At 40.1% G+C, this 6,760-nt stretch overlaps 1 long non-coding RNA gene across 1 annotated transcript; it reads right to left on the bottom strand.

The window, feature by feature from the left end:
• Nucleotides 1-1,688: 1,688 nt before the first annotated feature.
• LOC310722990 lies at nucleotides 1,689-2,633 on the bottom strand. Its single transcript, XR_014532553.1, has 3 exons — nucleotides 2,602-2,633; nucleotides 1,975-2,296; nucleotides 1,689-1,744 (listed from the first exon to the last, which is right to left on the bottom strand). It is a non-coding gene; the product is annotated as an uncharacterized lncRNA (long non-coding RNA).
• Between the last annotated feature and the right edge of the window lie 4,127 nt (nucleotides 2,634-6,760).

Genomic DNA, 6,760 nt, shown 5'->3' with positions numbered 1-6,760 from the left:
GCAGTGAGATACTAAAACAGTGAGATAGTGAGATGCTACGATACTGAGAGAGACAGACACAGGGATACTGAGGCACTGAGAAAGTGACAATAGGAACATGAGGGAGACATTAAGACAGTGAGACACATTTAGACAGTGAGACACTGATGTGGCTTCGAGCTGACAGGGGGAAGACCAACAGCCTGGAAAATATGCTAAGTGATTTGTTTAGCATGAGCACAATGCTAATGAAAGTTCTAGCATTGCGGAAAGTGCTGGAACATAATCACATCACATGGCTGTGAAGACTGAATGTCCACCGAGACAAAATTAGACACGGTTGTAGCTCAAGATAGAGAGAGAAGAGAGAGAAGAGAGAGAGAAAGAGAGAGAGAGAGAGAGAGAGAGAGAGAGAGAGAGAGAGAGAAAAGAGAGAGAGAGAGAGAGAGAGAGAGAGAGAGAGAGAGAGAGAGAGAGAGAGAAGAGAGAGAGAGAGAGAGAGAGAGAGAGAGAAGAGAGAGAGAAGAGAGAGAGAGAGAGAGAGAGAAAGAGAGAGAGAGAGAGAAAAGAGAGAGAGAGAGAGAAAAGAGAGAGAGTCAAGACAAAGGTGTTGATCAGTGGCCAGTTAATTGCAAGTGCTAAGTATCCTACACACACACACACACACACACACACACACACACACACACACACACACACACACACACACACAGGCCGAATAATAATGAGAGTAATGATTATTATTATAATGATTATTATTATTATTATTATTATTATTATTATTATTATTATTTAGTATATTATAAAAGTTATTGTTTCTATAGTAACCGTTCAATCACAGAGTCATGAACAGCACACACTCTTACTGATAACCTGCTTGAACAAACCTTTGACGTAGTGACGTTTTCTCAACGTTAAAAGACGTTTCTGTAAGTTGGATTGTTCAGTGTCAGTGTTAATGCTGTAACTTAAAGTTCAGGACAGAGGAGTTTACATTTCATTACGTTTCCATGGTAACACACCACCTGCGTACGCGAGAACCCGTTAAAACTTAATAAATGGACGAAACGATGATGTAATTCTTTACCAAATAAATTGTCCAGATTTTTTGTAAGTTGTTGTGGTGTGTGAGGAATGATACACCTCCAGGTCACACTCTTACAGAACATAAATCAACTTTACAAACTATAATGTTATAATAAATTTTTCCCGGTTGCTAGCGTACAGTTGCTAGCGTACATTTGCTAGCGTAACTCCGGCCAAATCTGCACTGGAAGATAATTTTATCTGTAAGTGTGTAAATCAGAGTGAGAGACTCACACCCGTCATCTGCTAAACACATGGAGAACCTGGAGAACTCAAGTCTCACCCTGCATCATGGAGAAGTCACAGAACTTCTGAGTATGCAGAAGTGTGGAGTGTGGAGCAAGTTAGCGAGTGGTTCCGCTCTGGGGTTCTGCAGTTCCGAGTGTGTGCTGCACTTTCCCTCCGTGCCCTAATCCCTACACTATACTCTATACCCTAATCTCTACACCCTTATCTCTACACTATACCCTAATCGCTACCCTAAACCCTAATCCCTACACCATACTCTATACCCTAATCGCTACCCTATACCCTAATAACTACCCTATACCCTAATCCCAACACTAAATCCTTATTGCTACCCTATACCTTAATCCCTACACAATTTTCTATACTCTAATCGCTACCCTATACCCTAATCCTTACACCATACTCTATACCCTAATCACTACCCTATACCCTAATAACTACCCTATACCCTAATCCCTACACAATTTTCTATACTCTAATCGCTACCCTATACCCTAATAACTACCCTATACCCTATACCCTAATCGCTACCATATACCCCAATCCCTACCCTATACCCTATACCCTAATCGCTACTCTATACCCTAACCCCTCACTATTCTCTATACCCTAATCCCTACCCTATACTCTATACCCTTATCCCAACACTATATGCTATACCTAATCCCTACCCTATTCCCTATACTCTAATTGCTACCCTATACTCTATAACCTAATCCCTACACTATTCCCTATACCCTAATTGCTACCCTATACTCTATATCCTAATCCCTACACTATACTCTTCCCTGAACGCTAATCTATACTGTAATCACAAACCTATACCCTAATCTCTACACTATACTCTATATTCTAATCATTACCTTATAACCTAGTCCCTACTCTATACCCTAATTGCTACCCTGTGCCCTAATCCCTACAATATACACTATACCCTAATCTGTACACTATATTCCGTAATCACTACCCTATACCCTAATCTCTACACTATACCCTAAGCCATGTACTATACCCTATTCCCTAATGCCTGTACTATACCTTAAACCTAATACTATACCCTATACTCTAATCTCTACACTATACCTTAATACCTACACTATTCTCTATACCCTATACCCTAATCCATACACTATACCACATACCCTAATCTCTACACAATATGCTAATCTATACACTATACTCTATACCCTAATCCCTACCCTATATCGTATTCTCTACACAATACTCTATACACTAATCCCCACCCTATACCCTAATATATACACTATACTCTATACCCTATACTACCTTTTACCCTAATCCCTACACTATACCCTAATCCCTACTCTATACCCTAATCCCTACAGTAACCCTGATCCCTACCCTATACCCTAATCCCGACACTATACCATAATCCCTACCATATACCCTAATCCCTACACTAAACCCTAATCTCTAATCTATATCCTAATCTCTAATCTATACCCTAATCGCTACCCTATACCCTAATCTCTACTCCATACCCTAATCGCTACACTATACCCTAATCTCTACACTATACCCTAATCCCTACTCTATACCCTAATCGCTACCCTATACCCTAATCTCTACACTATACCCTAATCTATACACTATACTCTATACCCTAATCACTACCCTATACCCTAATCTCTACACTATACCCTAATCCCTACTCTATACACTAATCCCTTCCCTATACCCTAATCTCTACACTATGCCCTAATCTATACACTATACTCTATACCCTAATCACTACCCTATACCCTAATCTCTACACTATGCCCTAATCTATACACTATACTCTATACCCTAATCACTACCCTATACCCTAATCTCTACACTAAACATTTCGCCTTTAGCCCTACATATATCACATACCAGTCCTTCTTTAGCATTATAAACAGTTATTTGTCATTTTTGGACGGTTTTATGGATTATTATGTTCACTGTGATCTCGAATGATTGCTTTTTATGATTTCCGCAGCTCTCTGTTCTTCCTTTTCTTTGATGAAATCTATGTGATTTTGTTCACGTTGTTCTGCGTACCCGCTTCATGTCATGCTTTTCTCTAAATACACATGAATTGCACTAAATGATTTGCGATTAGTTTCAGGTTTTAAATAAAGTTTTTTTTTTTTTTTTTTTTTTCCACATGGCTAATCAGAGCTATTCTGACCTCATGCAGACCTCATGGTTAATTTCCACACTTCAGCACAGAGACAGTGGGACAAAGCGAGTGTGATGGTAGGAGGAGAACCTTCAGGAGTGTGTGACAGCTGATAGAGCTGCTGATTGCTAAGCACAGAGGTCAAGATGAAAAATTAGAGAGTGCGAGAGGATTATCTGTTCGGATCCGGTATCTGTGTTCTAAGACAGCGGCAGTGGCGGCGGTTCTGGAGAAGGGGGAGGAGCTGTGGAGCAGCTGCCCTGAAACCTACACAGAAACTTGGTAACAAATTACAGTCCAATGACTAATGGACAATCCTCTCTCCTGAAAACCGACTCCGCCTTGAGGTGCTCGCTGTCCACGGTCTCTTTACTATAACCCCTCTTTCTAACTGCAATGCGCTTTTACAATGATAGCAGATTCTCTGAGGGTTCAGGGTGCTGAAGGGAGTTCAGTTTCTGGAAACAACACACTACAGCTACATTATAAAGGTCAAATGTAAAAAACACGCTTCTCAACATATGTTTGTTAATTTCTTAGGAAATAAATCTTCCTTCAGGATTCTTTTAATAGTTTAAAAGGTTTCTTTTAATAGTTCATGAATCCTTCATTCACACACTCGTTCACGCTGATGGGTAATAAAAAGTGTAACCAGGCTTCCTGCTCATTGGCATGTGGTGTTTTTTGGACAGTGGGAGGAAACCAGAGAACCCAGAGGAACGCACTACTACATTACGCGGTTATTCTGGAGGATAACATTACTGACTGCAGCGTGTGTGTAAGGCACATGGCTGATTTTCAACCTTTAATTTCCCTCCTGTCTCGGGTTCCGTCTGAAATCCCTGCGCCAAAACGCCTCCAGGTTTCGATATTCAGAAGCCGATGCTGCGTGATGCGACACAGCGAGGTACCGAGAACGATCTACGAGTGGTTTACTCCTCAGTGTCATCTCGCTAAGATGCTAATTCTTCATTTTGAGATGCAGAGAAGAGATGGAGAAATCACGCTGATAAATCCTAACCATAAAAACGACATAAATATAAACCTGCGCTACAGTCCGAGCTGCTGTTCCACACAATTCATCATCATCATCTCTCTGACCAAACACATTCCAGATACATAATAAATATCCTAATTACGGTGTTTGTCTGAAGGTGCTGAGATGTTTTGATGTTTTACAACAAGGTTTCTGAGTTCAGTGTTTTCTCCAGGATTTGGACCAGGTTCTGAAAGGTTTCCAGTTTGTTAAATAAGAGAAATCTGAGCATGTGTAAGAACCCTGAATCTCGCCCATATGAACTTGTGAGCAGTTTCCCAGCATTCGGCTGGACCACCTAGCAGAATCGTTCTGGTTTGAGTTTTCTGGTATTAAAAGAGAGATCAATAATAAGATTAGAGAATGGAGTGTTTTGGACTGGGTTCGAAAACTTGGGGTTGGATCAGAACCCATGCGCTTGCTTTTTCACTTGAAGCCAGTTCTTCTACAAGAGTTTTTCTCCAAAGGTTTTCCCACGAGAGTTTTTTCCAACGGTTCTTCTACAAGGGTTCTCCTTTGAAAGTAACACAAGTGCCAAAGTGATCAAACCCACCAGCTGCCAAAGGATCGAGCTGCAGTATTGTAGAAATGTTCTGGGTTCTAAAGAACAGATAGAAGGAGATCAATTCCAACACTTCTTCATGAGTAGCTAATCATTTATTCCATGTGTGCTCTGTGTTCTTCACACTCAGGTGATTTTGTGTTTTTTCATGTAATTGGTAAAGATTTGGTTCTGAAAAATGGAGGAAAAGTTACTCTGAGAACTTTCCCAGCTCTACGTGTTTCTTTTACCTTCTGGCCTGATTGAAAGCAAACCAAATAAAAATCAACCTAAAGAATTCTTTTGATTTAGGTTTGGACACGTCATTGAAGAGAACCTTGAATGTTAAATGTTAAAGATTTCTGAAACATACGAGAACTTTGGAACTTCAGCAGTGTAATTACTGACCGCTTTTATCAGAAGTTCAGAGCTGGTTACTGAGTACTTCTGAGTTCATGTGAGTTGTAGACCGTGTTCTGGAAGGTTTCTGAGTCAAGTCATGTGCTCAGTGATCTTTCTTCACGAAAGTCAACAGTTCAGGTCCCGTTACACGTTCAGACTTTTGGACCAGGTTCAGAACGTTGCTACTTGAATATTTATTAAAGAATTAAAAGATTTGGCCTGTGATCCTGAAAGTTTAATCCAGTTTTATGCCCTCTTTAGGATATTTAAAGCAGATTGTCAGATTCTGCTGAGAAGGGTGTTTTGGATCGGTTCTGATCATCAGAAGAAGTTTATCTGACAAACACTTTGAAACTGTATTTGAACTTTTATCACTATGAATCAGGTTATAACTTTTGACCAGGTTCTGGAGGGAATTTGTTTCAGGAAGTTCTTGATTTGAAGCAGAATCTGTAAATAATTTTATGTGCTGGGTAGTGGTAAAATTGGAGCTGGTTCTGGAATCCTAACCAAATTCCCAAATAGTCTATTTCTCATTTAACAGTTGTTCTGCTCCAGAAGATATTTGGACCAGGCTTCTGAAAGTCATAAGTTGGACTTTTTTGGAACAGATTGTGAAAACGTTATAATACTCACTGCTTGTTACGTGTGTGTTACGCGTGTGTTACGTACAAGCGTTATCATGGCCCGTGGCCGTGAGGGATGTTATCTGTCTCCGTGAGGAGGAAGTTCCTCGTCCTGATATCCCATAATGCCCTGTGTTAATCTCTTCACACCGCACGTAGCCATAACACTCGATGTCTCTGCTCAGGGTGAACCCGTCCTCCATCTCACACCTGCAGTTCACACTATAAATTCATCATTATTACACTTTTACTTCATGTTTTTCAAATCTGCATTTAACTTCGAACGCTCTTTCTTCGTCTGAGTTTATATGCAAGTTTGAAAAGCTGTTTGATATTAAAAGGTGAAAAACTTTTTTCTTTTTATTTCATTTATGACTCTAAATTCTCTGTGATTAATTTGATCTCAACTACAAGTTTTAATGATTTTTTTTCATTTCAAAGATCGTAAATTTTTTTACAAAGAAACTAATCAAAAAGGAATTACAGTAAACCTCAGCACTCAGAATAAACACTGCAAAGAGCCTGAGACAATACAGATACACAGGCACAGTCCAGAACTCACATCTGCAACCTCCGAGAGAGCGCGTTGGAGAACCCATGCTAACAACAGTACTCTCTCTCTCTCTCTCTCTCTCTCTCTCTCTCTCTCTCCCTCTCCCTCTCTCTCTCTCTCT

This window comes from Silurus aristotelis (assembly GCF_946808225.1).
Source record: "Silurus aristotelis genome assembly, contig: scaffold_246, whole genome shotgun sequence".
Classification (NCBI taxonomy): domain Eukaryota; kingdom Metazoa; phylum Chordata; class Actinopteri; order Siluriformes; family Siluridae; genus Silurus; species Silurus aristotelis.
This window is presented reverse-complemented; position numbering and strand designations above follow the sequence as displayed.